Source organism: Schistocerca nitens, chromosome 5 (assembly GCF_023898315.1).
Source record: "Schistocerca nitens isolate TAMUIC-IGC-003100 chromosome 5, iqSchNite1.1, whole genome shotgun sequence".
NCBI lineage: Eukaryota > Metazoa > Arthropoda > Insecta > Orthoptera > Acrididae > Schistocerca > Schistocerca nitens.
Window position 1 is genome coordinate 534,577,330 of NC_064618.1, and position 10,940 is coordinate 534,588,269.

Genomic DNA, 10,940 nt, shown 5'->3' on the forward strand with positions numbered 1-10,940 from the left:
CCCAATATGTCGAAATGTATATGACCCTCGCAAAGTAATGGAGAGGGTGGTTTAGCAATGATACAGATATTGGAAACTGTGCTGCAGCGTTATTGGCTGATATGTCTTCCACATTTTTATCAATAAGAAACACTGCCTCTGTCTTTTATTTCAACTATTATGTGTCTTGTGAGAGCAGCTCAGTTTACACCATGCGATGTTCAGCTTTCTGTGGGAATCGATGAATCAAAAGGTGTTAATGCACGTTTAGCACTTGACGCAGACCTGAAAGTCATGATGGAAAAACCTGTAGTCATACACTTACAGCAGTAAAACAATGTATCAATCTACTTATGAAAGAACAATGCATTGTCTCTCTCTTTTGATTCACAGTCTGTAGGATGTGGTCCTCCTACTGCACGGGCGACAAAAATTTACACAGATCTGTGCAACGACTTCGATCACTGGCCATCTGCTTCAGTGTACCAATACATGTATGTTTAATATGCTCTATGTCAACATGCAGATAGTATCTGTTTTCGATATATCAGAAGAGAGAGACGTGGTAATATCTTACGTCTTACTCGTGGAAATCATGTGGATTCAATATTTTTTTTCAAGACTGAGAGATTCATGAGAATATGGCAGGTAAGCGACACTCTGACAAAAGGGGAGTTGAGACATGAGCTCTAAACTGCTTTATCCAAGTGTTGTGGGTGCATGTATTACAACCTCTCACTTACGTCTCGCATAGTGACCACAATGAGAAAATTTGGAGAAATGTGAAGATTTTTACCGAGAGACAATCAGCAGCAGAAGTTACACCTTTTCCTGCTGAATAATAGTGAACGTTCTTCTGTGGTTATGTGTGAATATAGTTGAATGGAATGAAATCTTAATAGTCAGACTAAATTAACATTTACATCGATATGCTTATTTCCAAACCATCGTTTAGTGTATGGCGGAGGGTACTCTATACCAGTACAATCGTGAAGTGTGTTTCAGAGGATACTTGGCAGCACTACTAGCCATTCCCTCCCTATTCCACTCGCAAATAGAGTGAAAAAAAAGGCTGCCTATGTGCCTCCTTAAGAGCACTAATTCTTCATATCTTATGTTCGTAGTTGTTAGGCAAAATGTATGTTACTTTCTGCCTGATTAAAAATGTGCACTGGACCGAGACTCGAACTCGGGACCTACTGGAAACATCCCTCAGGCTGTGAAAAATCCATGTCTCCACAATACCCTTTCTTCCAGGAGTGCTAGTTCTGCAAGTTTCACAGGAAAGCTTCTGTGAAATTTTGAAGGTAGGACTTCTGTGAAGTTTTGAAGGTAGGACAGGAGGTTCTGGCGGAAGTAAAGCTATGAGGACGGGTCGTGAGGCGTGGTTGGGTAGCTCAGTCGCTATAGCACTTTCCCATGAAAGGCTAAGGTCCCGAGTTCGAGTCTCAGTCTGGCACACAGTTTTAATCTGCCAGGAAGTTTCATATCAACGCACAATCCCCTGCACAGTGAAAATTTCATTCTAAAATGTACGTTGGCGGCGGTAGATTCCTTCTGTGGTCAATTTCGAATGTGTGTTCCTCAAAAGGAACGTTGTCTTCCCTCCAGGGATCCCTACTTGTTCTACCTGGTGAGTGTGATCTGTCTGCAGGAAAAAAAAAATACTCACCATGCAAAGTGACTCTCACGATCAGTTTTATAATTAGCCTATCAATTTGATATAAATGACGTAATGCCACGTGGGTCAAGGTGAGCTGGAATGGTAATCAGGCCTTTTTTCTGTCGCGGCGCGAAATTTCAATCTCCCACCTACAGAGGGAGAGATGACCAACGTAATAAAATGATCTATATTACCGAATTTCTAATATGATGCGTAGTGTAAACCAGATATTTACAACCCCCCTGTGCTGTTACCTTAAGAGACTTCTTATACGATGATATTTTTGATTATTTTAAAACAGTTCGAGAGTGAGGAAGCATCCTGTGACAGAAGATCTTACCACTCTGTCATGAGCCAGAAATGAGTTTAATATTCTAGTTCTGTGGTGCTGGATGTAACACATTTTAAGCTGATTAGAACAGACTTTATTGCCTGATGCGAAAATACTCAGAGGAAATACAGCCTATGCCATACTGTTGACTTTCACTACAAAATACGATATTCTAGCGAAGCGAAAACGCGTATATGGCCTGACTTCTTCTGTCTTTGAAAGTAATTTGTATAAAAGGTAGAAATGTACTTTTGGTGTAAGAAATTTGAGGTGTATGGTCAACAACATCCCTGTCTTGGGTTGAGGGGGGGGGGGGGGGAGTTGGGTGGAATTATTGCAATTAGAGATATATTTCCACGTCACTGCTGCTTGTCTCGCAGTGCACCGCGGCTGGTGGCGGGAATGGGCATGAGGCTGCAATTGACTTGAAGTCGTGGATTCGTTACAAAGAATGCGCCGACCCGTCAGCTCTTGTCGGCGGTAGTGGGGACAGGTCGTGGCGCCAACTTTCTCTGGATGACTGAATGGCGAGGCGACTAGTATGCTGGATGAGTGGCGACAAATTCGGACGTGTGAATCGTGTGAGAAGGTTCAATATGACGGGTGTTTTTGCTCAATGACTATTCTCCCCGTGTAAATTGATCGGTTGACTGCTTGGTGACAGTCTCTCTGACCTCCGAGCATTCAGTAAGGCTCGCGCGTGGATGTTGGGGGGGGGGGGGGGGTGTGCAGCTGCCAGCATAGCCAATATATGTGTGGGTCTCGCCTGACCCTGTCAGACGTTTGGAAGTTCCTGCTGGCGGCCGTGGCCGCGGCTCTCAGCAGTCAACAGATGGTGCGCTCTTCGTGATCACGGGTGTGTGTAATCAATAGGTGTATTCTCAGATATGTTCAGTGGAAACGGTGAAGCGGTACTGTAGTACGCTCCATTTAAGCCTTTCAGGCACTTTATTTTTTATTTATTTTATTTTTTATTTTATTATTATTATTATTATTATTATTTTTTGAAAATTAATGTGCATGACAGCTGGACATGGAAAGTGTTCACTGGAGTTGAGTAAAAGTATGGATCATTAACCAAAGATAAGTAAGTCGTGGTGGTAATGAATTAGCAAATCTTTGACTTCAGGTTGTGCAGGAGTAGAGTTGGCAGTAGCTCGCTCGAGTTTCACCTGTTTCTGGAGGACGAGGCAGGAAACAGTCAAACGCGGCTTCCCCCTCGTGTCGTTTAAATATGTGGTTGTTGGGGTGGCTTTGCGTCATGTTTGGCACTCGTCAGCGGGGAGACATAGGGTGAGGACGTGTCCCAGAACCACCAGTAGAAATGGTGAGATAACCTGGTTAAAAATGACTTATATTGCGTTGGATGTTACGCGTAATATTTCCTTTCGAGTAGAACTTGTACAGCATACATTAAATGAGAGATTCGACAATTTTAAATATTTTACAATATTGAAATAACTGCGGTCGCGAGGCCTCAGCTATAACAGACGGCACTTGCCTTAAGCATGGGATTGTAACTTTTGGTATTTCAGTTATTTGTATTTATTAAATTAATAGTTTGCATCAAATACTTCGGTTTGACAGGTGTTTTGATAATATCTTTGTAATCTACAGGATTTTTCGTTGTGGATGACTGCAAATTTTCGCGCCAAACCACTGTGGGCACAGGGTCGAGCAGATGCGTGGCTAAAGCCACCATCAGTGCGTAATTACGTCAATACGAACCAGTAAATGAAGATGCTTCCAGTGTCAGTGTACGTGATGGCATTTTCAGTTCTGCTAAATTACGTATTTTTGTGTGTGTCCGTAGGTGACTAATGGAGCCATGTGCTTTGCACCTAATCATTTTAAGAGCGGGTTCTCACTCAGTGCTAATGGGTTGATTCATTGGGACATGTCTTCTGATTATTACCATCGTAATGGTCAGGTAAAATTTTGCGTTAAGATATAATGAAATTGTGTGTGGCTTGTGAAATGTGCCGTAGTAGAATTTTGAGTGCCAAGTGTGTTGATGTTGGGTGCGGTAGTTTGCAGAAGAGCTAATATGATGTTTAGTGATACTACCTTCTGTATGACGCGGAAATGCAACTGTGGTTGTGTGGGTCATGTTGCTCAAATTAGTGAAAGGTAGGGCAGACTTTATTGTAACTCGCACAGCCACTCCTACTCTGCACAGCCTACTCCACGTCTTTATTAGCCAGCAAAGCTTAGCATTTGCACGCAGAGTGTGTAGAGTACATTCGTAATGTGCTCGGTATGCGTGGCATCCATACTTCATTAAATAAGCTCATCCTTTCGGTCCCAATAATGTGGCAACCACTTATTAATGTAGGAAACCAATGTACGGTTGCTGATATATTGTATGGTGTCATTATCAGTTTTTCTTTATTTTAATGATTACTATTCAATTTGTGAAAGATCCTTTTTAATAGCTTGCTTACCGAACATAATATTCAAACCATCATGTGACATTGAACTTTCGTACAATAAAAACCTAATTTTAGATCTCGTGTTGATTAGATAACATTTCGCTATGTGCCACTTTAAAATCATTCTGAGATTTGGTAAAAGGAAAGAAAGAGTTAACATTTTTCAAAATTTTTCATACTATCTGAGTAAATGAATAAAGTATATCATGGACGAAACATATGTGAACCTTCCTCTGCATCGCCTGTAATGGGACTTGTTGATGGTTATCTGTTGCATTGAAACAATAATCTGAGTAGTGTAAGAGACTGTAGCAAATCTGACAGAATACTCAAATCGGACCTAAATAACTTGTAGAATAATGGCTAATGCCAAATCATGAGATTCCCTAATAACATGTATGAGCCAATAGAAGATAAGAGGAAGCAGAGGGAAGGTTACAACGTTGCAGTGGAGGAGGATGCTTGTGTTGGTGCATACAAGACATCAGATATATTTAGTGCTACGATCTACTTTTGGTAGAAATTTAATTACTTAATTTGCATAATGTTTGTGTGTGGTACTCAAATGTTGAAAATATCTTTTTATTATGAAGAAGGATCATCATAAGGTGGTAGTGAGTGTTTTAAATGATCGGTTTGACTTCTATAAATTGTTAAACAATTAATTTAATAGGGTATTGCTAACTGACTATTTACCACTATTTTTGATATAGAAATTGCGTCAGCTCTCCCTTTCCCCCAGCATTAGCCAATAGGAACATAACATTCTGAGGAGAGATGTAAATCTCCATGTGTGTGTGTGTGTTTGTATGTGTGTGTGTGTGTGTGTGTGTGTGTGTGTGCACATGTTGGTTCACACACACAAACAACAAGCAGCCACTATAGGGAGATTGCAACAGGAAGCGAACCTGGAATTCCCTGATCAACACAATGCAGCCCTTTGGTACTTTACTTGGGGTTGTGGGATCATTGGAGGCCAACATGCTGCCTATGGTCGATGATATTTAGCATGATGACCTGTAATTAGGTAGAGCACTGGTTTGTTTTTGACACCGTAAGAACGAAAGACATACATAAAGTGGAAGTTGTCACTTCCTTTATCATAAATATCTGTCTGAGTGATGCTAAATGTTTTGATCGTTACATAAAAAATTGTTATCTTCCAGATAACCTTCAAATCGTGAGCTGCACCATATGAAATCATTGAATTTACTCATGGCACTTTTGTTGTCTATGCCGGCAGTCACTTTCACAACTCAAATTAATAACCAAATTAATTAATTTAATAAAATGGGATCTGAAATTTCTGGTATATCCTTGTCCCATCACAATAAAATAAAAATAGTGACTGGTTGAGGCAGTATGAATGAGAAGATGGGATCTAAAATTGCTGGTGTATCCGTGTCCCATCACAATAAAATAAAAACAGTGACTGGTTGAGGGCGTATGAATGAGCACAGTGGCATATTTAGGTTTACAAAATACCAATTTCATTAATCCTTTTATAACTACAGTGAACTGATGAATCTTACAATAAAAATGACCAACACAAATCAGAAAAGAGATGGTGCTTGATTGGCAAAGCATTCACTGTGGTGGAAGCTATACAAATTGTCCCCTTAATTAATCCCTTACACAATGCAATTACACTTCGCTTACATGATTCCACAGTGAGGGCCAACTCTACCTTGGAAATTTGTGGTAAGGTTTTATGGGACCAAACTGCTGAGGTCATTGGTCCCTAAGCTTACACACCACTTAATCTAACTTAAACTTACACTAAGGACAACACGCACACCCATGCCCGTAGGAGGACTCGAACCTCCGACAGTGGAAGTCGCACGGACCACGACAAGGCGCCTCAGACCGCACGGCTACCCCATGCGGCCCAACTCTATTCAAATGGAATCAACTGCGACCAAGTATACTACAAAGTTTGGTTCCCCGGAGAACAGGGAACTATGAATTTCATTTAACAACACCAAGCCAGTGCAGCAGAGTTTTACCCTTTCATTATAATGCAGACGGCAGCAGAAAACTGTGTGCTGTGAGCAGGTTCAAATGGTTCAGATGGCTCTAAGCACTGTGGGACTTAACATCTGAGGTCATCAGTCCCCTAGACTTAGAACTACTTAAACCTAACTAACCTAAGGACATCACACACATTCATGCCGAGGCAGGATTCGAAGCGGTGACCGTAGCAGCAGCGCGCCTCTGGACTGAAGCGCCTAGAACCGCTCGGCCACAGCGGCCAACCTGTGGGCAGAGTGTGTCATGTTGCAGCAGCTGTAATGTTCTGATGCATCCAAGAAAATTTGGAAACTATGCAGTCTGGCGTTCTGATTTTCAGAAAGCAGGAGACTTGCCTATCAGAGACCTGAAATGCTAGCAGATTTCAGTGTGAGGTGTACCCATTCGCTTGTCTGGCCAAACCAATGCGACTCACAGGCCTGACAGTGTGTGCTGTAATTGTTAAACATCAGATAGCCAATTCAGGACAAATAAGTTCACCCTCGTGACACACGATACGTCTGAGATGATAGGCAGTTCCACTGTTGGGACAGTTGGAAACTGTTCCTGGCTCTTAGATACTCTGCAAATCACATTTAAGTGCCTGGCAGAGGGTTCATAGAACCGCCTTTACAATTCTCTATTATTCCAATCTCGTATAGCGCTCGGAAAGAATGAACACCTATAACTTTCCGTACGAGCTCTGATTTCCCTTATTTTATCGTGGTGATCGTTCCGCCCTATGTAGGTTGGTGTCAACATAATATTTTCGCATTCGGAGGAGAAAGTTGGTGTTTGGAATTTCGTGAAAAGATTCCGTCGCAAGGAAAAACGCCTTTCTTTTAATGATTTCCAGCCCCAATCCTGTATCATTTCTGTGACACTCTCTCCCATATTTCGCGATAATACAAAACGTGCTGCCTTTCTTTGAACTTTTTCGATGTACTCCGTCAGTCCTACCTGGTAAAGATCCCGCACCGCGCAGAAGTATTCTAAAAGAGGACGGAGAAGCGTAGTGTAGGCAGTCTCCTTAGCAGGTCTGTTACATTTACTAAGTGTCCTGCCAGTAAAACGCAGCTTTTGGTTAGCCTTCCCCACAACATTTTCTATGTGTTCTTTCCAATTTAAGTTGTTCGTAATTGTATTAGCTAGGTCTTGAGTTGAATTTACGGCTTTTAGATTAAACTGATTTATCGTGTAACCGAAGTTTAACGAGTTCCTTTTAGTACTCAGCACTTCAAGTGAATAAAGAGCTAGTTGTGTTTCACAGGAACGATGTTTTCTAAACCCATGTTGACTGTGTGTCAATAGACCGTTTCCTTCGAGGTAATTCATAATGTTCGAAAACAAAGATTTTAGACTAGAGAGGCATCATTTTCACGGTAAGCATGGCAATTTTTGGGCAAAAAATAAATCTACTTGGGTGGAACTACAGTCTCTCATTTACACATTTACAAAGAGATCTAATCTTTCCAAGCTGATACCCAATTTCGCAATGGGAGACCCCAAATTGTGGCTACTACACTGCCTTGCATTCCATTCCTCGGAGCTTTCACAAATTACATCACGGAAGTGGGAGTGGGGGTGCAGAAGTGAGCTCTACCCAAGTGGAGGAGGCCTATCTGTCACAAAATGATTACATTAAGTATATACATCAATATATTATTCACACTGATTTGCATTTAGTGTCAGATCATTCCTCTCCAGCACTGAGCCTTTATCCTGCCAATTATTTCTGGGATGGGTGGTTTAACAACCCTACCACAACAAAGGTCAAAAATTAATTATGATTGTAGTGTTGCTCACGCTGCTAAATATTGCATTTTCGGGCAACAACCAAGTTGTATTATGTGCCAGTTGTCATTAGAGCACAGTCAATAGAGTCATTTCTTGAAATAATGGATAAACTAGGCACTCATCTTTTCGTGTTTCCCACGCTGGTCTCGTTGTGAACTCATGGCTCAATCGTCGAAAATCTAGGTAGTGATGATTCCAAGCTCGGATGCAAAGAGGCCTAGGTGTTATTCTGCGATATTCAAAAGTTTTATAGATGTGTTTCATAAACTATTCTTGAAGATTAAACTTTTGCAAGTTAGGCCAATGGTGATGTACAAAAAGTAATCAGCACTGCGAATTTAAGTTACACTTCTTTTTTATTACTTTCGTTGCAATATCACGTAACTCGTTCCAAAACATCACTTCACAATGTAAAACATACTTGAAAATATCTTCCTCACTGTTGAAGTTCACATTTCATAAACTGACTACAATTTGCGTCTTTTCAACATGACGACCAAAGCTTGACTCTCTAATAACCGATTACGCGCCCGAAAATCAGAGTTACAAGTACGTCAAAGATCATAGTGACAAAAGAAAGAATTCACATAAGAATAATATCATTGCAATATATACATATCGATGATCGAAGTACCTCAACATTAATGAAATCAAATCTGAATGTTGGCACAGAAATATGTTAACTATTTTACAGAAACACAGTAGAATATTGCTGGTATCGAGAGGTTGAGGTGAGGTGCCGTAATGGTTACGTAATTCAAGTACCATTACAGTGGGGAGGGAGGGGCGAGGGGTGTGAGGGGGGTGGGGGGGGGGGGGTGGGATGTCCTCTAGTGGTGGCTTTGTGCATTATCTCCGTCGCTCCCTGCATATCAAAGTGAAATACACATATGAAAATTTTCCAACAAGACAATGCCTCCAATCTGTAGCAGTGTAATTATGTAATTGTGACATACAGTTGCTCAAAGTGAGCCTGTCCCGTCAAATAAATAGATTCTACCCCTGAAAATTGGATTTTATGAATAAACAGTATGTCCTCTCTAAGGTAATTGTCATCGACATCAATTTCATATCATAAGATCCTTCCTCTTCAATACAGACTGGGTCCTTTTCCTCCCAATTTCCAGATGGGGGAGGAGGGGAGAATGGGTGATGGGAAGGGATGACTGAGGGATTTTGCAAAGGGGACTGATAATGAAAATATCTATGTAATTAATTACTCATGTAATTTGATATCAAAGGTGTGCTTATATCGGCAATGACATTTCCCAGAAGTGTGGTTAGATGGAGAAGGATGGGAGGTTTCTCAGAAGGATGGATTATCCCCAGGGACTCATAAATCTTCCAACACAACGATAGGTTATGGGGAGGGTGTCGTAAAGCAATCAAGTTCTGCCCCTGAACGCATGCTTTGTCCTGAATGTATTCAACGCACACTAACGAAATGCGCCAGAACGGAAGTTACCCTATACTGCAGGGTTCCTAGTGCTGCAATGTGTGCTGTATACAGGGCAAGACGCCGAGACATCGTATGTGTTTTAATTAATTAGTGCGCTCGCAGAGTATGCCGAGAAGAATAATAGTTTTACTTTCTGCCACCAGGCGTTTCATGGCGCTATAAGCTTCAGATGCTCGCAGCATATCCATTGTAATCAAAGTGGTATGTCGTCGTATGCCATCCCTAAGGTCAATCTTAGCCGGGATACGTCGTCTGAAGCTATAGGCATACGGTATAAAACTGTTCAAGATGTATCGTACGTTATTAAATTGCCAGATAAGGCATTTGCTCTCAGAAGCTGCTCTTGCAGACAACAAACTTACGTACACGGAGTTAACATCAGAAAATTATTACGAGATGCAAAGAGACATGTGGATGTTCAGCTAATCCTAAACGTAATTAAGTATTAAAAAGACAAAAAAACTGATATCGTTGATTAAACACCCAGAATTAACAATCACTCTTGTTTGTAAGGTAACTGCCAAAAATGGAAATATGTACCGATTTGTCCGCAGCTATCAACTCGCTTGGTATTTAGAAGTCCCTGGCTCTATATAGAGCGGGCTGGTGAGATGGTATTAGTTAAAGAGGGGAAAGTTACTAATATATAAGCATTTACCACTTGTTATATTTGTCGCCCTCAGACCCATACTAAGTTGGATTAATGGAACAGACGGAGAGAGAAGATTCAAAGAAGAGGTGCATAGTTTGCCACGACTTTGTTTAAAACGTTCATATCATGCGGAGAATATCTGAAGCTTCTTGTGGCTATTTCATGCATTAAGTAAGTGATAGACAATAAACGGAAACGTTTCGTTGTTGAAATCAAGTTGAAGGATTTTAACAGGTATAAAAAACAACATTAATTGGAGCCGATATTTTTAGTTACTTTTTTTAATGCCAATGAAAATGGCATTCACTTTCTACCGTAAATCTTGGAGCCTTACTATAACCAGTTTTACAAATACCACCTTACGTGGTAGGGAGTTAAAAGTGTAGTACTATTTCCAAACAGAGCAATAATTGAAATGGAGGTGTAGATGTCCTATTCAACTTTAGCTTCACGCACTTTTGTAACTGGGTAAGGTATTCAAGCGCAGACCGAAGATGAGTACTCTAAGCAGATACAGAAGGATGTAGGTTGCAGTAAGTACTGGGAGATGAAGAAGCTTGCACAGGATAGAGTAGCATGGAGAGCTGCATCAAACCAGTCGCAGGACTGAAGACAAC